Source organism: Antechinus flavipes, chromosome 4, assembly GCF_016432865.1.
Source record: "Antechinus flavipes isolate AdamAnt ecotype Samford, QLD, Australia chromosome 4, AdamAnt_v2, whole genome shotgun sequence".
Classification (NCBI taxonomy): Eukaryota; Metazoa; Chordata; class Mammalia; order Dasyuromorphia; family Dasyuridae; genus Antechinus; species Antechinus flavipes.
Window position 1 is genome coordinate 434,498,725 of NC_067401.1, and position 20,012 is coordinate 434,518,736.

General features: G+C 34.3%; 2 protein-coding genes across 3 annotated transcripts in view; both read right to left on the bottom strand.

Annotated features, from left to right (window-relative positions):
* DDR2 (discoidin domain receptor tyrosine kinase 2) overlaps positions 1-20,012 on the bottom strand; it is a 203,410-nt gene that overhangs the window by 170,949 nt on the left and 12,449 nt on the right. For both annotated transcript variants that reach the window (XM_051999129.1, XM_051999130.1), the window contains exon 2: positions 5,498-5,692. The gene's annotated coding sequence lies outside the window, so the exon portion shown is untranslated. The remainder of the gene's footprint in view (positions 1-5,497; positions 5,693-20,012) is intronic.
* UHMK1 (U2AF homology motif kinase 1) overlaps positions 1-20,012 on the bottom strand; it is a 200,789-nt gene that overhangs the window by 35,598 nt on the left and 145,179 nt on the right. The window lies entirely within an intron of this gene.

Here is a 20,012-nt window from a genome sequence, read left to right on the forward strand (position 1 = left end):
AAAAAAACCACTTTATACTATAAACCAATTGGGGGGAGGGGGGAGGTAATCTAACTATCCTCTATAGGAGTTCCTAATAGAGATAGAATTATAACTCTCTAACTCAGCATTGTATAAGGGACAGGGTCCTGAATGGGAAGTTGAGAAGATCTGGATTCAAATCCTACCTCAGATACTTACTAGCTATTATGATGATGAGCAATTTGATTAAACTATCTGATAGTCAGCTTTATTATCTGTAAATAAGAGAGTTTGACTCTGACTTCTGAGATCTCTCCAGCTCTAAATCTATAATGTTATGATTTTATGTGTACTAAAATGATATTATTATAATTATTATTAGGCAGAGGAAAATCCTGAAGCAAAGCAATACAAGGTAAAAACAATAAGAATCAGACAAACAACTCACATGTACATAATACATTAAGGTTTAGCTTCATACTTAATGTATATTATCCCATTTGATTTCCAAAACAAATCTCCATGGGATAGGTGGTATTGATATCTCCAGTTCACAGATGAGAAAACTAAAACTCACAACAATCCTAAGAAAGAAGGCAATGGCTTATTAGAAATAACAAGTTGCTAGAAGAGTTTCTCCTATTCGGCCCCAGACTTGACATGAGGAGAAACTTCCTAAGAATCAAAGAAAAACCTAGATGGCCCCTTGTCCAGTGTGCTGTAGAGTGATTTTTTTTTTCCAGATATGGATTAGATCTGAAAGTTAATAAAGTTCCTTCTTACTCTGAAATCCCATAAAGTTCAAAAAAGCTAACTTCTGTCTGACAGAAGGGAATCCATCTTGGATGTTTTTCTATTAAATTCTAGCTGCTCTAGTTTTAGATGATTTGTGTTAGTACCAGCTGAGACTCATCAGGTCTGTATAATCAAGATAGACTGAAAGAAAGATAACTCCAAGCAAGAATCCTTGACTCTGCTATGACCACACTAACTCCTTTTTTGTTCCGTGACTTCTTGATCAGAACCTGACAAAGTGGTTGACATTCTTTGTCCTAAGAGAATCTTATCCTTGTATTCTCTCTACTTCAAAGGCGGTGTAGACTGATTCTGTGTAAAATACACTGGTTTAAACCTGATAAATTGTCCTGCTCTGTTCCTTCTTTGGCATCTCTCATTTATATTTTTCATCATGATTACAGGAGAATTTTCTATATGAATCACAGAATTTGATAGCCTATCTAATCTGCCTAGGAAACTCCTACTAGATCATCTCCAGTGAGTGGTCATCCATTATCTCTTGAAGATCTTTAAGGAAGGTATCACGAAACTGTTCATTTCACTTTTTGATAGTGTTGTAGATCAGGACACTAGAAAAATTGGAGTGGCTTGTTAGCCCCCATACTCCCGTACCACAATCAGGACTTTTGTATCTCAGTTCTGGGACAGTTTGAGTTTGTTTTAACTCCCCAGTGGATTTGAACAAAAAGTATATAGAGACAGTTCTAGTTTTCTATTTGGGATATCCTGAGTCACATGAGAAATCCCTTGTTGCTGTGTATCATTGCTGTTACCTGAGGCTTACTAATATAGTTTTATTAATGAAATTTCCTACCCTAACCCTCAGCGTTGACTGAAATCATGACCAGGACAGACCTTTTTAAATATTAGGAAATTGTTTTCCTAATAGGCTTAAATATACATCTTTACAATTTCCCATCAAGCTGAGTTCTGCCCTCTGGTGCCAAACAAAACAAGTCTGATCCTATTTCTCCATGACAGCTTTTCAAATATTTGAGGAGAGCCATGATCATCATTTCCCTCCCCTTCCTGTTCCAACCCAAATCCTCACACCATGCTGCAGATCTTTTCATCTCCATGCTAAATATTCTCTCTTCACTTTATATAAGAGGGACTCAGGACCTTTCACCATGTTGATCGATGTCCTTTGCTCTTGATCCAGCTTATCAGTGTCATTAACTAAAACAATATTCAGACTTAAGATTCTCCACCATTCCTTTTTGTTTAGTCATTTCAGTCCAGTCTAACTCTTCATGATCCTATTTGTGTTTTCTTGGCAAAGAAACTGAAACAGTTTTACTATTTCCTTCTTCAGCTCATTTTACAGATGAGGTAACTGAGGCAGAGTTAAGTGACTTTGCCAGATTTGAATTCATGAACATAAGCTTTCCTGATTCTAAGCCCAGTGTTCTATCCACTGCATCACCCATGGAATCATGAATCACCTGAGCTGGATTGTCACATTTAACAATTGTCTTCATCTATCTTTAACAACTATTTCACATTATTTCACTTATTTATTACTCTCAGTATTTATTGGCATTTCATCTATATCTCCTTCCCTCAATCTCTTTGTTCTATTCCTTCTTTCTAGGTATAACAATACACTAACAATATCTCTTGTCTGAATGGCAGGTTCTATATTCTGGTTTTGTCTGCTCTAAACAATAACTTAATCTATAGAAATCCCCAAATCTCTCTCATGCTGGGGCTTGCTCAGCAATTTAATATCATCTTCACTATAGCAATTCTGCAATGAGCAGAGAATCATATCTCTGTCCCCAGTAAATGGCTACAATTCCAACATCCCCCTACAATTGTCAAAACATACAGTGCTGTCACCACCCCAGGCCAAGCTTGTTTTATAATACTTGTCTGCCTGAAGCTTCAAAGTCAGAAAGTCAAATCCAAAAGCACTCTTAAAGCCCTTTCATGGGAAAAGATCATTGCTAGACTATTCACCGATGGCTTCTAAAAAGACAGTTCCCAATAAATGAAAGATAACCAATTTCCAGTTGAAAACAATCTTTTCCTCTTAAAGGACTAATTAGGGTCGTCAGTGGTACTTCTATGAGACCTCCAATGATTTTACAAGGACCATTTTGAGAGTGACTACAGAAAGAAAAGCAAAAAAAAGTTCACTGGGATTTTCTTGCCCAGTTTTATAAATGTTAACCTCATGCTCTGTTTCAATCCTTCATCTTTTGCTACCTCATATAAGCTTTAATATCCACACCAAGTAAACACATATGAATTCCAGCTTAGTTACTTACTATCGTCATATCTTATTATCTACTGACTCCAAACAAATCTGGATGATAATAAAAATCCTTTCTAGTCCTACAGTTCTATGATTCTATGATAATAAAAATGAAGAAAGCTAAAGTAAATAAACCCCAGCCTCAAAATTACAAAATAGGAAAATCTAGTGGGATTTTTATTCTATAAAGCCAAAGTTTGATCTTCTTTCAATCTCAGATAAAGGGGAATCTTGAATAAGATCTATGATGGGACTCAATGGTCTAAGGCATAAACTTAAATTTTGTTAATTCTTTAAATAAAAGTACACGTTCTTGGTTTAGGAAATCTCTTTGCCAGTATGATAGTCACACTTTTATAACATAGTTTTCAAGAGCTGCTTAAGGATTGAAGAAATTTTAAGTGACCTGGTTACCTTCAAAAAGCTAGTATGTTTCAGGGCCAAATTGGAGTCTTCCTGACCCTAAATTCAATATTCTATCCATTACCCCCCACTGTTTCTCTAAGAAAAATATGGATTTATGTTTTTTTAAAAAAACAGCAAAAACAACAAGTGATTCACTCTTGTAACTGGCCATATTTGGGGAGGAGGAGGAGGGAAAAAGACTGCAAAGGCTGATTGTCTTTGAAAGGTAAAGTTCAGTGATTCATGGACAAATAATGTTTGAAGAATCCAACTGTAATAGAGAAACTCTGCAGTAGCTTTTGGTTAGTGGTTAAACAGCTATGAATTATTAATATGTGAAATGTACACTATGAAGGGCTAGAACTAAGGCCCTGCTTGGTCCTCAGCAGTAGAGAACCAAAAACATACAAAATATCCCTACAAATCATTCACAATCATAAGGTACTGCCAGACATTTGACTATTAATAATCACCAGGAGATGTAATGGAAGTTTTTCAAAATAGTAAGTGGAGAGGAATGTGACCCCTCACCCCACACACACCCCACCCCAAAGTAAGACTATGTGGTTGAGTGGCCCGAGAATTAAGTCTAAAAACCTGCATTTGAATCCTGACTCTGCTGAGCACTAATTGTGTGACTCTAAGGCAAGTACTTTCACACCACTGAACCTCAATTTCCTCATCTCTAAAATAGGACTAATAATACTTGCCTTCTAGGGTTTTTAGGAGAAAAAAATTTTTTTTATAAATTGTCAAGTTTTATATAAGTGGGAGCTGCTGCAATTCCAGCATCCATTCATTTTAGAATTATTTATCGATTAAGGACTATTTTCATCAGTCCAGCACCAGGCAATGTGAGAGAGACAAAAAAGAACCAAAAGTTCCCGCACTCAAAGAACTTACAACTTAGCTGAATGGACAAGAAAGTTCATACATAAAGAACCATTTGTACAAGTTGTAGGATCATATAATTCCTTTAATGTGCTCTTCCAATTAAGAGCTATGAAAGTTCAAAAAAGATTGAAATTGAAGTGCTCTAGAGAAATCAATCCTATATATTTGAGAGCATAAACCAAAGAAGCATAAGGTTGTACAGTCTAGGTCTAGGTCTAGGATCACACTGACTTTGATACTCCTGAAAAATTGGAATTTGGATCAGCTCAAGGTCAAATATGATGGATTCTCAAAGCTCAAGCAAGAGAAATTCTAGATTTATTAAGGAATAACAACAACAGCATTAATATAGCAGTTTCAGGTTTGCAAAATGCTTTATATATGTTATCTCATTTGTTCCTTACAACATTAGTTCTGTGAGTTATGTGCTACTATATTATTTTATAGATGAGGAAACAGAGCCTGGAAGAATTTAGATGACTATTTCTGAGGCAGGATTCAAACTCAGATCATGATTCCAAATACACTACTCCATAAAGCTGCTCCAAAATGTTCAGGAATCATCTTCACTTCTAACAAAATGTCACATCCCCATAGGTCTCTTAAAGCCCCTTAAAGTCTTTAAAAACTATCCCCAATCTAGGTTTTCAATATCAAGGCTTGTCTTGAGCCAATGAAGAATCCTAAAAATTGGGAAGTAGGGAAGGAAAGAAGAGAAGGAAGGAAGGAAGGACTGTATCCACAAAAACACATTATCACTTTTCCATTTCCAACAGATACACTACCAGCTTTTCATTATTACTCATCCTTCTCTCCCACATCATATATGCCAGGAAAAGCTGGTGGGAAATGGGAGGGCCTGAATATCACTGGATTTAAAATTGAGAGAGGAGATAAAAGGAACATGTAAAGGACATCTGATTCAACATCCACATTTCATGATATTGAGGTCCAAAATATTTAAGTGATTTGCCTGATGTCAATTAAATAACAAGGCTGACATTAGAATTCAGGATCTCTGATTCCAAAGCCTACATTCTTTCTTGAAAATTAGTTTGAAATGATGATGCTACAAATCTTGAAAAGCTCAGGGGCCATTTCTGTAACACATACCCCAAGCACAGCTGGAAAGCTCTTAGATCAAGTAGGAGACTGGGTACAAGAATAAACTACACTTACATTAGGAGATGAAGAACATTCTCTGAAGAGTCACGATGGATCTTCAGTGACTGGATGGACCAGATGGGCTGCTTTCTTTTTCACTCTCTCTTTCTCTCTCTGATTCTCAGTGGAGAAGACACTGGCTTCCTTACTTCCAGAAACAACCTCCACGACTTCCTAGGGCACAAATTCTGGCCCTTTTTGTAGGTCTCCCTTAAGATAGGAAAGGAAATCAATATTTTTATATAGTCTTTTTATATTCTATATTTGCTGTGGATAAGGTATATCTCTGTAGATCATGATGCAATGCAAGTACCTTAAGAAACACAGAGAGAACCCTCAAAAAATGATTTGGTTAGATAATATTTCTCCAAATACAGATGAGGTAAGGCTAGAAGATATAGTATTTATGGAGTTAAAATATATTTTTAAGAAATCAGAATAAAGACAAAATAATAGCCACAATTCCCTGAAATTCTATGTAACAACAAATCATCCTAGGTATCCATCTACCTTGATTTGTGAAGGTCATTAAATAGAGAAAAGTTGATAATAATAATAATAATAATAATAACTTTCACTTTTAGAGTATTTCAATATATACAAAGCACTTTCCTCATGGCACCAGTGTGAGATAGATGATATATGTATTCTTTTCCCTGCTTTATTAGAGAAGAAAATAAAGATCACAGAAAAAAAGTGATTTGTCCAATATCACATAGATAGTATGGGTTGAAAAGATAAAAAGGTTGTAGTTAGTCCCTTTAGTAAAATGATAAAGCTTAGTAAACCAGACTTTATTTAAAATGTGCACATTGAAGAAAAGGTCCTCACTAGCTGTTTTTGGTTGGTTTTTTAGGAGCATTCAAGAATCCTTGCATTTCAAGGCAGAGACAAGATGGTGGAGTAAAGGCAAGAACCTGGAAAGTCTTTCAGAAATCCTTGCATTTCAAAGCCCTGTGGAAAGGCAGAGGAGCTATGTGAGTTAGAGGAGATTGTTTTGTAGTGAAGATTAAAATGGCTTCTTTCATTTTCTGAATGAATATAATTAAGCCCTTCAAAGGCCAAGGGAAGGAGAACATGTCCATATATGTACTTTTATCAACCAAATGCCAATAAAGTTTCCTTTTATATACCCTGCTCAACATCCCCCTCCAAAAGATCTACCAATTATAGATTCTTTTTAGAGTTTGGGAGCATTTAATATTGAAAGGTACCCACAAGCCTTCCTACCCAAAAGACCAAAGACACTCACAAGGAAAGTGATATGTCATTTTTAAGGCATCCTATCCAATTATATCTTGACAAAGATATATTCCACAAAGATTACCATTATGTCAATAAGAAATGATGAATATGAAGATTTCAGAAAAACATGGGAAGGTGTATGAAGTAAGCAGAATGAGGAAAGGAATATATTCACAATGGTTATAATAACATAAATGAAAAGAATACTAAAATGAAGGGGAATTGACTTAACTGTAATGTGTAATCTCTAAAGCAATAGGGCTAGGTGACATTCCAAGTGCTCATTACAGAATACCAAACACCTCACCCCTACAATTCCCTCAACAGAATGGCTTGTGCCCACTACATATAGGCAGAGGATCCTAATCCCAGAATAGATGTATTTTCATACTGGTAAACATCAGTTGCTCAACTGAAAAACATTTTGAAATCCTACTGACCTTGGTGGAAACTAAGACTGGGGGTAAAGAAGTTCAGTTTCTGATTGATATGGACTGAAATAGGAATAAAGAGGTTTGTTCAGGATATAGATATGGAGCTATTAGTTATTTTTTTATTATTCAACTTTTACTCATCAAAAGGCTACACTTTGAAATACTTTGGACTAGGAGATACAAAGGTAAATCCAAATTCTGATACTGCCTATAAGATACAAGTCACCATCCCACTGAGCCCCAGTTTGATTATCAGTATAATCACTGGACTTAACTGAATTTCTAAGTTGCCTTCCAGCTGTAAAATGAATGATTCTAAACTTTTCAATAAGCCCTGCCTGCTAATTTGCATTCATTATCTTGATTGATCTCCACAACAGCCCTATGAATTAGTCCTATTACTAACAACTACAAATGAATCTTGGTCTCCTAGTATGAAGTCACTACTATAGAGGCTTCTTTGATGAGTAAATGCTAAAATACCTAATGATGATAATTTAAGGACTTATGAAGTCAGCAGGATGGACCCAAAACTCCTAGTTCTGATGAATTCACATGAGACTTAATTGATATTGCACAAATTACTCTCAAATATTGAAAAAGAAAGCATTCTATTAGAATCCTTTTATGACTCAAATATAGTCCTAATATTTAAACTAGAAGATGATAAAACATAGAAGGAAAACTGTAGAGCAATCTATTAATACTGATTCAAAAATTTTCAACAATGTCTTTTTAAACACACCACGGGGATTTATCCAAGAAATCATTCATTATGAGCAATTAGAATTTATATCTTCAATGGATAAATGATTCAAGACTGGAAAAATGAATCAATATAATTAATCATATTAAAAAAGAAAACATCCAAAACTATATATGACTACATCTTAATAGTTACCCAAAAAAAAGCCTTTGACAAAAATACAACATTATTTATACTAAAAGTCAACAAAGCATAGGCAAAAATATCTATTTAAAACAAAAATATAAGCATCTTATACTAGAAGCTTTTCCAATGAATAAAACAGTAAGGATATTCACTCTTCCCATTATTATTTGATATGGTTCTAGAAAAGTTAGCAACAGCAATGAGCCAAAAGAAGGAAATTAAAGGCATAAAGAGGGAGAGCCAAAATGACAGATTAGAGGCAACAACTCGGCCAAACTCTCCAAATATTTGCCTCCAAAGAATTTTAAAATAATGCCACAAAATAAACTGTGGAGTAGCAGAAACAACAAAAGGTCAGGGTGAGAAATTTTTCTAGTCTCCAACAACTTAGGAAGTCATCAGGAGAACTCTGTGATTCTGGGGTGAAGACTGTCCCAAAGTCAATACAAAAGCACAAGCAGTAAGTCTTGAAGATGTTTACAACAGAAGCAGCAGCAGTAGTTCTCAACATAGAGACAGTAAAGAGATAAAGAGACAGCTGGTCATAAATGGGTCACAAGGGACCCTTTAATGGCATTGGGTGAAGGTGGAACTGATTTACAACTCTATAGCCCATACACAAGACAGAGATGAGTGTCTGTGGATAGCTGATAAGAGGGAAGGGATGCTGGTCATATTTCCAAGGCTGAGAGGAGCAATAGCAGTTGTGATTACCAGAGATTAGAAGACCTGCTCACAGTTCCAGGGCCAAGAGGAATACTAATACTTGCCTCTGAAAGGGAGCAGGAGCTCTTCCTGATTAAAGATCATGATATAGATCAGCAGAACAGTGACCATCCTCTCCTTGAGTCATACCACCTTTAAAACACTGAAAACTTGAATAGACTTGAAGAACAGCAGCACAAAAAAAAAAGCCTAAAGTTGGGACAGTGTTTCTCCAATCTCAGGTGAGCAGAGCTCAACTTGAAATAAAATTCAAAGTCAAGATATAGGAAAATGTGCAAATAAAAAAAAGAACTTGAACATTAAGAAAGCTAAAACAGTAACAGAGAAAATCAAGACAAACTCAAATGAGAACATCAGTGTAAAAATAGTTACAACCAAAGCCTCAAAGAAAAATGCCAATTGGACATAAGCTCAACAAGAATTTCTGGAAACATTAAAGAAAGAAATAATAATGGAAATGGATGAATTAGAATAAGAAGTGAGAGTGATGCAAGAAAATTATGAAAAGAAAATAAACAACTTGGTAAAAAGAAGTACAAAAAATACTGCAGAAAATAACATCTTAAAAATAGAAGTCAAATGGGAAAAAAGGTATAATTATTCATTGAATAAAAGAACTCCTTAAAAAGCAGAATTAGTCAAATTGGAAAAAAGATATGAAAGTTTACTGAAGAAAATAATTCCTTGAAGTTTTGATTTTGGCAAGTAGAAGCTAAATTCTTCATGAGACATCAAGAAACAACAAAACAAAGTTAAAAGAATGAAAAATTAGAAATGTGAAATATAAGAAAAACAACTGAAGATAGATCAAGGAGAGGATAGTTTAAGAATTACTGAATTACCTGAGTATGATTTTAAAAGGAAATATCAACAAAGTAGCATGAAAAAAATTCTTCACATCTTAGCTCCAAAGGAATAAAATAGAAATAGAAAGAATCCACTCACCATTTCCTAAAAGAATTTATAAAGTGCTCATTATGTCCCAAACATTTTGCTAGATGGTAGAGTAACAAATTCAAGCAAACAAAGCAGTCTCTGCCCTCTAGAAGCTTCACATCTAAGGAAGGAAGCTGATAGATCAAGGAGATAAAGAAAATTGGGTAGAAGGAAATGTTACCTGGGTTATATGATTTAATAATGGCTAAGATAATGACATAAAAACCCCTTTGGGGCAAGAAAGACTAAAATCTCACCATTCAAAGCTCAGGAATCTAGGGGAAGAGTCTGGATAGTTCTGGAAGGATGGGAATTAGAAGAATGCTTCTTTCCAGAGAAAGAGCATTAAATTTGGAAATAAGAGATTTGAATTCAAATTCTACCTCCTGTGTTTACTAGTTGGATGATTGTAAACATCATTTAATGTAGCTCAGTTTTCTGATCTGAATAAAGGCATTATAATTATAATAATATTATAATCATATATATGTATTATATATAATTATAATAACAGCATGTATCTTAAAGAGTTATTATGAGGATCAAATGAAATGCTTGCAAATTTCTTTGCAAACTTTAAGTGCTAAATAGATGTCAACTATTAAGATCTAGGTTTGCTAGAGATAGAGAGATAGATGAAAGATAGATGGATGAATGTGCATATAATTATACAAATATGTATATATATATTGTTTATATGACTACATATGTATGTAAATATCTATATATATTATATATTTATGTATGTGTGTATTGTGTGTGTTTATCTATTAGCACGTATATTCATTGCAAAAGCACAACCAATTGGGTCCAGAATTAAACATAAAAAGATAACTGGGGTACAAGACCTTTAATGACTGCAAATTTTCCCCTAATACAATGCTTAATGAATAGAGCACTGGACTTAGAATCAGAAAGATCCAAAATCAAATACTGCTTCATACATTTACTAATTGTATGACCTGGGCAAATCACTTAATTTTTATTGCCTCAATTTCCTCATCTGAAAAATGGGAAGAATAATAGTACCTACCTCACAGAATTGTAATAAAATTCAAATGAGATAATATGCAAAGTACTTTGTGAAGTTTAAAGAATTGTACAAAGCTTTTTAAAAAAAATCATTAATAATACCAATAATACCAGGATTTATTGGTGATGTTATTGTTTTTGAGTCAGAGAACATGACAAATTCCAAAGATTTGAAAATCAGTAATATTCATTAAAAGAAAAGTCCAGGTGCTCTCCTTATATTTTCACAATTAAAAAAGAAATCAAAGAAGACCTTTATATCATTCAGTAGACCCATTGTAGAAATTTGTGGGATGACTCAAACAAGAATCTATTGTAGGATGTATGAATTGGAATCTGCATAGAGGGAATGAATGAATAAATGAAAATATATTTATTAAGCATCTGTTATATGCCAAACTGCACTTGAGAATATCCATATCATTTGAGGATTTTCAGTTTGAATTCCAGCTCTGGTACTTAGATTTATGTCAATTTTCTCTATCTTAGCTTCCTTCTCTATAAAATGAAGTTATCTGATTACTTACTTCCCAGGTCAATTGGGAGCCTCAAATAATTTACACAATGATATGATGTTTTGTAAAGCAGAAATGTCACTATCAATATCATTATTATTATAGAATTCCGACAATTCAGAGAGCTTAGGTAAATTAAAAGGAATGAGGGGGTTGGAATTTGTTTATTTGTGGGTCCTTTTTTCCTCTTTTTTTAAATAAAGAAACTTCCTGAGGTGTTTGTCATCCTGTGTGAATTCAAATGAGAGGCACATGCCTGGTTTTTTTGGCCTTCCCTTGAATGTTTTCCAGTCTGCTCTGAAATTTCAGCAATGTGATTTGCATTTGCAAATAAACAGGTCTTGTGTAGGAAGGAGCAAAGATCAGAGCTCACTATGATCCATGACACTAAATAAGAGACAGAACATAAATGGTTGGTTGGAGAGTTATTGGATTGAGTTAATTCACTGTGAATGAAGACTGAATTGAAGGCCAAGATATAAATAATGATCACTGTATTTATATGATGAATTAACTAAGATGAGCTGTTTAGTCAGTCTATTTTTTTTTCCTTTTTTTCCTGATTCCAACATTTTCTAATATTAGGTTGGTTTGAGGGATTTTGAAGGAGGGAGGTTCTTTCTATTTTTTGATGGGGAGAATAAAAGAAATTTTGGTTGATTGGACACAATAAAATAAGAAAAAAATTGTAAACAACTATAACAGTGAAATTCTTAAAGGATTACATAGTATCATTTCCTGCAGAAGGCTTTTCACATTCTCTTTAGTTTATAGTGCCTTCTCTTCCAAGGTTGCCTTCCAATACTCAATAATTGTCTTTTATGAACTGATTATGTGCAGGTTGTCTCTTCTTCTTGATGAAAGGTCCTTGCTTTTTGTTTCTATCCCTGGCACTTAGCACGGTGACTGACACACAGTAAGTGCTTAATAATTATGTGGCCCCAGGTTATATTCTCAAACTAAAAATTACCCAACAATTGCTGATTTACATGCATAAAGGGAGTTTCCTTATCAATATTTCCCTATACTATTGAAATCACAGGTCTAGATACAGACACAAAAAGAAAGTTAACATAATTGTTTCCCTTCAAATAATTTTGGAAAGGAAAGCATGTTTGCCTAAATTATCTCAGTAGTTCTTCAATTACCAAAAAGATCTGGCTTTGAATGCCCTATGGGGTAGTTTTCAGCATTAGCAGCAATGGGAATGTTTATATTCTATCCACAGCTGCCTAAATTGTCCCTCCAAATGGAGAATCCATCTTCTTTCCCACCCACTGTAACCACAGCTGACATCACATTTCCTACTGAGAGTGAATGAGTGAGTAGTGTTGTTTTGTTAAAAAAAAAAAAAAAAAACCAACCAGTATTATGATTACAATAATGAATTTTGAATGTGAAGGGACTTGAAGGACTTTTGGATCAATCCCTTCATTTTATTGGTGAGGAAACTAAGACCCAAAAAGATTTTTTGAATCTTTTTTTATTCCTTATAATTATTTATTATTGATATTAATTACTGTCATTTCAATTGATATGATCATTCACCATATTCATTGTGTATCAGTAATGGGTAGTTATGTGGATAAGAAAGAAATGTCCCAGATTCCAAAAAAGAACAGTTTATTATACTTATATATGGATTTTGGGTTTATAAAGTTCTACACATACCATCTCATATAATTCTTACAAATCTATGAAGTTGATACTGTAAGACAGAGGTGTTTTACCTGGGGTCCATGAACTTGTTTTCTTAAAAAAATGTTTTAATGAATTATAACTTTTTCCCATTAAATTGTAACTCTTTGAGGAAAGGGCTGTCTTTTGCCTCTTTTTGTATCCCTAGTGCTTAACACAGTGCCTGGAATATAGTAGGTACTTAATAAAGGTTAAGTAATTGATTTATTGATTCAATATAATTATTTTTATTTTGTAATTCTATGTGTTTTATTCATTAAAAACATTATTCTGAGAAAGAGTCCATAAACTTCACCAGATTGCTAGAAAAGTCTTTGAAACTCAAAAAATGGCTAAGAACATGAGGGCTTGTTAATTTCAAAGTTTTGACAAGACCTTGGAGGTAATCTAGTCCAAACTTTTTATTTTACAGATAAGGAAACTGAGGCACAGATTTGCCCAAAGTCATTAATTGGCAGAGCTAGGCTTTAAACTCAAGCTCTCTAATGCCAAATCTGGCATTCTTTCTCCTATAACTACATGTAATAAATGTAGTTATTGTATATTGCCTAATAGTTTACATATAATAATTTACAATAATCAACCAATTGGTATAAATAATTGTATATTATTATTATTAAATCATTCCAGTCCTAGATCTAGGATCCTGTAGATACAAAGTACTTGTATTAGGCAGAGGAAAATCACTGGAGATAATGGAACAAGCGAAAATACTTGATCAAAACTATGCAAGGTACAATAAGAACATGAAGAGCTCACATATATAAAATGAGTAATGGTTTACATAGCACTTTGCACATATTATCTCACTGGACCCCTGAAACCACCCTTTAATGTATATGCTACTATTATCTACATTTTACAAATAGGGAAACTGAGACTTAGTGAGCTTAAGTCTCTTTGTTCATAGCCAGTAAATCAATGAAGGTCCATAGTGTGCTTTTATACTTTATTTATTCCCCGTGTTCTTATTTTCCACAATAATGATATTGAGTTTTGACAAGCTACTAGATTTTATATGGAGCATCCATACAATCAGCCCTTAACTTAGGCCACAAGTTTGATCACAACTCTGAGCCTTTTAGGTACCTAATAAATATTTGCTGCATAGAATTTAAATGAGTACCAAAGGTCCTTGAAGTCCAAGTTCCTGTGCCCCTGTCTATAGTGCTGATTCTTCATTCTTATTCTTCATGAAAATAAGGAGCAATCACTTTTAACCAAAGTATTACAGAATCTGAGAATCTCCTAAGTGTTATTTCCAAGCTGAGATTCAATTTAATTCTTCAAAAATTTCTCTCTAATCATCAATCATTGGATGATAAAGCTAAAACTGGAATTAACATTTAGTCCACCTATTCTTTATTTTACAAATAAAAAAGGGAATCACTCTCAAGGTCTTACTTATCCAAGGTCACACTGGCAGAGCCAAAATTTGAAATCAGATCCCATGAGTCTTGCTACAACATACTGCCTCCTAGTCATACTTATGACCTATTGTCAAATCCCTTGCTGGGACTAAAGAGTACTTCATACAAGAGTTGCATGAGCCAACTAATGCTGAGGAAATAGGTGTGTTCATTTGATGTACTAAAAGAACGGCATAAAAGATAAAGTCCTGTGGTTTAACTGTAGACAACCAAGGGAATAAGAGACAAGGCCAGCAGGAGAGGGATACTAGGAGAGTCCAATTAGCTAAGACCAAGGAGAGAGAGGAAAGCGATATCCTGAAGGACATCCTCAAGAAGTCTTTAGCTTATAGTATGGGGAGAAAGTCCAAGTGTTGAGTTCTGGAGGCATCTTTGTTCTTTTCCTCAAGGCAGCTCAAGAGCTTAGGGATGGAAGCTTCCATCTTTTTATAAAGAGGAGAATCATCTTATTCAGATATTGCCAATTAGTTTCCACGTTCTAAGGCCACAGGAGGCACCCCGCAGATAGAAAACTAGAAATTTCTAGAGCTGAAGCTTTCAAACATGGAAGATCCATGAAGATCCATACAGAGCAGGAATAAAAAGGTACCAACCACAAAGAGGTGAGCATGGTTAAGGAGTAGATCACTTGTTAGATAGAATAATACTGGGCCATAAAAGTCAGAATTTTTTTCAGACTAGAATTCCTATCTAATCACTGATATTAACAGCTACTCTGCTCTCACCATGACTGCTGGTCCCCATGACTCCTGACCCACCATAGACCCACCACCGCCAGCTATATCTATATATATCTAGGTATATCTATATCTATATCGATAGATATAGATATAGATATACCTAGATATATATAGATATATAGATATAGATATATTCAGTTTTGTGTGTAGAAGGATGAAAGATGTGGTAATTAAGAGGACATTTTGGAGGCTCCAAACAAGTTTTTATTTCTTAAAGACCACTCTGTGTGTCAAAACTCCATTAAATTACACATTTCCCTTTCCAGCCAGGCTGTTCTTTCCTCCTTTGCATCTTTGTTCCCACAGTGTCACCTCACTCTCTCACCATTCTAGAATGCTCCTTCTATTTTCCTCAGCCTGATCATCTACTACCAGTCCCTAAAGGTCTTGTTCAAATCCCACCCTTGCTCTGAGGATTTGAAGTCACAACAGCTCATCCTTCTCTGTAGTCTTCTTGGATTTTTTAATAGCTAAAATTCTATGATCTCACCAATGTGAGATTCCTTCCTGCAGATTGTACAGGACTTGTAGCTGAACCAGAACAAATCAGAATTTAATTATCCTCTACTATTTCTAAAATGCTTCCAGGCTGTAAATAAAAGTTCCTTGATGGTAAGATATCCTAATATATTTTATCCAGCACTGGGCACACAGCTGGTACTTCATAAATGCCTATTCTATTTTTATCTTTAATTTTTAATTGTTTCATGTCTTCTCTAAATTAAAATATCTAGGCAGAAACTAGAAGTAGGGGAAGGAACACCAGATTTGGAGACAGAAGATCTTGGTCTGAATCTTAGCTATTCTATATATCACTTGTCTGCCTTAGGATAACCCATTTATCCTCTCTGTGCCTCATTTTCCTCCTCTGTAAAATATGAAGAGTAGACTAAATGACTTCTAAGGTATCTTCCAAGAGTAGGTTCATGATCCTATGATTTTATGTGCTATTTTTTGTACCCTTCAAAGACAGTTAACAGAGTTGCTCCCTCCCAGATGCTCAATAAATACTTGCTTTTCTCTTGTTGATTTTTTTCTTTAATTGATAATGCAAGGAAATGATATACATACAGAATGGAAAACCAAGGCATCATACTTTCACTCTTTCATGCCTTCTCCTGCCTATTAATCATAATCATGTTTACCCCCAATAACAGATCATCTCTAAGTATGAGACTTCTGAAATCTTCTGATCACCTCATATTGGGAAATTGATAGAAAAGAAAGTGAATTCCAACAAAAGTTTAGGTCCTAACTCAAAGTTCCTAAACTACCCAGGCTAATATTCTGGTTGACCATTTCTTATCCATTCCTACAGCAAAATGTCCTAATACCTTGTAGTAGAAAGAGATGAGATTAATGTGGCCTGAAGTAGTCAGAGTGAGAGTGAACAAGGTCTTTAAGAATGAGTAGCAGGCTGGGGGGATCTAAAAGGGCCATCTAGAATGGTAAGAGGATATTATATGAAAAAGACATGGGGTAAGAATGACACACATTCAATCCAGTGCACTCTGGTTGACCAAAGCCAAGCCATACAAACACAGACATATCTAGAACAAAAGTGGTCCTTCTCTGCTGAGTGGCAAGGGAGCACTGGTTGGTAGTGTGGACTCTAACCTGGGAAGGCCATGGAGACATACGAGGCTTGAAGAACTATAACTAAAGAATAAATTAGCCATCTTAAAGACCATCCAGCCTGTCCTAGAGAAAATCCCTCATATGTACTTTAGCTTCTCTGAAATTCTAGTCTCACTATTTGTAGATACTACTATTTTTTCCTTTTAAATAAACCCAAGAAAAGTTACTAATATGTTCTGGATTATATGATAATAAGAAAGGAAAGGGGAAGAGAATGAGTGCAAGAACCAGGTACCAATGTATATCATCACTGTAGAAACAAGAAAGGACAAAAGAGAATAAGTCATATGGGATAGGTTGGAGTACATCTAGAAACCCAAAGAACCTTGAAGGCCCAAAGAATAATACATTATCATATCTAGCTAGGGATTAAGATAGTTGGGAAAATAGTAAAGGAGAGTCTTCTTGGATCAAAGGTAAGAAAAGAGTTTCTTTAACCAGTTTCAAAATGCAGCCTGAAAAATTATAACTATATACTTTATATATATGCAGCATACTTTATAACCTTGGAATCGTGAGCAAACGTCAACATCCAGAAATAAACAGATCTGGTAAGTCAAATGAGTGATAAGCATTGGAGAAGATGGTCCATGGAATATAATATTCTGATCTTTGGCCTTCTCTGTCTTATGGGGTATCATCTTCTAGCATCATCAGTTGAAAATGGGCTTATGAAAGGGTTTCAAGTCTATATCTTGGTTCTTAACTATTAGGAAACTTCATTCTAGTTGGAGAGAGAATTACAATAGTTTATATTATCTGATGCCAATAAATGAAGAATAGCTAAAGTACTGAGTCACATGAATGCAATGGAATATTATTTTGCTTGTGGAAATGGTTGCTGCAGAAAAATGTGGAAACAGTTATTTAATTTGATGCAAAGTGCAGGTCAGGCAAACAACATACAGAAGTAAATGTATCTAATACCCCAGTGTTGAATAAAAACAAAGACCTCAGCTACTGGGATACAAATTAACTCTCTGAAAAAAAAAAAAAACTTTAAAAATTGGACAGAAATATGGAAGAAATTAAGTATAGATCATCACCTTATACCTTATTGAAAGATAAATTCCAATGGGGAACATGTCCTAGATCTTAAAAAATCACATTAATTAGAGAAACATAGAAAAAATACCCTTCAAATGTATGAATAGGAGACTTTCATGATCAAATAAGGAATAGCGAGGATAAGAAATCAAATTGTAAAATTTTGATTACATAAAATTAAAAAGGTTTTATACAAACAAGTTTAATAAAGCTATGATTAAAAGGAAACAAATAATTAGGGAAAATATTTGCCCTTAGTTTCTCTGATAAAGATCTCATTTCCAACATATATAAGGAACTGATTCAAATTTATCAGAAAAAAAGAACCATTCCCAATTGATCAATGATCTAAGGATATGAACAGGCAGTTTTCAAATTTAAAAAAACTATAACAATATTTTTTAAAGTGCTATATCATTACTAGAGAAATGCAAATTACAATTTTGAGCTGCCACCTCACACTCTGTAGAATAACAAAGATGACCAAAAAAAATTAAAAAGAAGAAAAGAAAAAGAAAAAATCAGTGGGGAGGAACTCTAGGAAAATAGCTGCTTTGATGCAATATTTATGGTATTGTAAATGGCTACAAACATTCTGGAAAACAATTTGGAATTATATACAAAAATTCACTAAGTGGTATATGCTCTTTTATTTGGCTATTACACTGCTAAGTTTACCCCTAAAAAAGAAAATTATGTACAAAAATATTTGTAGTAATTATTTTGTGGTGATAAAAAATAAGAGAATACCAGTCCATTGTAGAACAGCCAAATAATCTCTAATATATGAATGTGATGGAGTACCAGTGTGCTATAAAAAATGAGAAAGTGGTGATCATAAAAAAACATGAAAGTCATACACAAACAGATGCAGAATGAAGTGAGCCAAACCAGAAGAACAGTTTAAACTATAACCTCAATATTACAAAAAATGAACAATTCTGAGAATTTTTGTAAGTTGACAAAGAAGGAAATAAGGAGAATCAAGAGAACAATTGATTCAACAACAATAGTATAAAAACAAGTGACTTTGAAAGCTGCAAAAAACTATGATCAATACAATGACTAATCATGATTCTAGAGGATCAGTGATAAATGTTCTTTCTCTCATCAAAAATAATTGTTATTATCATTACATTGTTTTTACTATGTGCCATGCATTATCTAAGAACTATACAAATGTCATCCCATCTGATCCTCACAACAACCCCTTGAAGTAGATAGTTGACTGTCTCCATTTTTTACTGTTGAAGAAAAGAAGCAAATGTTAAGTGACTTGCTAAGGGTCACATAGCTAGTAAATGTATGAGACCAGATTTAAAATCAGATTTTCCTGACTTCAGGTCCAGCATTCTATCCATTATGTTATCATCTTATCTATTACAAAGACATGAATCTTAAGTGAAGAATGTTAGGTAGAAATAGGGTAGGGATAAGACTAAGGGTAAGGATAAGGATAGGAGTAAGTGTAGGGGTAGGGATAAGGGTAGGGGTAGAGGTAAGGCTAAGAATAGAGGTAAGGGTAGATGGGTAGAGAAAGGGGAAGGAGCATGGGGAAGGGAAAGGGAATAAGATAGGGAGGGAGAGGGGGACAGAATGTGTATGGGTCTAGGAAAGTGGGATATGGGTAGGAGTAGAGATAGAGTTAGAGGTAGGGATCAAGATAGGAGAGAGGTAGGGGTAAGGAGAGGGGAAAGATGGGGGAGGGGTAGAGATCAAGATCAAAATTGAAATCAATAGAGATAGAGATGAAAATAGAGATAGTAATATTTGATTATAGCACGGTGATTGTAGGAAGAGTTTGGCTTACCAATATATATTTATCATCAAAAAATTTTTCGTTTCTACTGGGGTAGAAGTATAAGGGAGAAAAAAATAAGTTTGGTCATTTTTTTAGAAAAGAGGTGTGATGGTACCATGAATATGAAATGTTATGTGCCCATCCTTTCCAATGAGGTCACTGTATTGCTAGTTTTATATAACAGTTTTACTTTGTTATAAGATTCCTCTCACAAAGTAGAGATAATCTGTAAATATTTGTACTATAAAAGCAAAACATAGCGAAAAATTGAAAATGACAGCAAAAAGGAAACACGTTAAAAAAAACAACACATATAATGTTAATGGAAAAATTAACAACTAAATGAAAGAAAGTGAATTCTGTGAAATCACAATGAACAAGCATGGCCTCAAATCT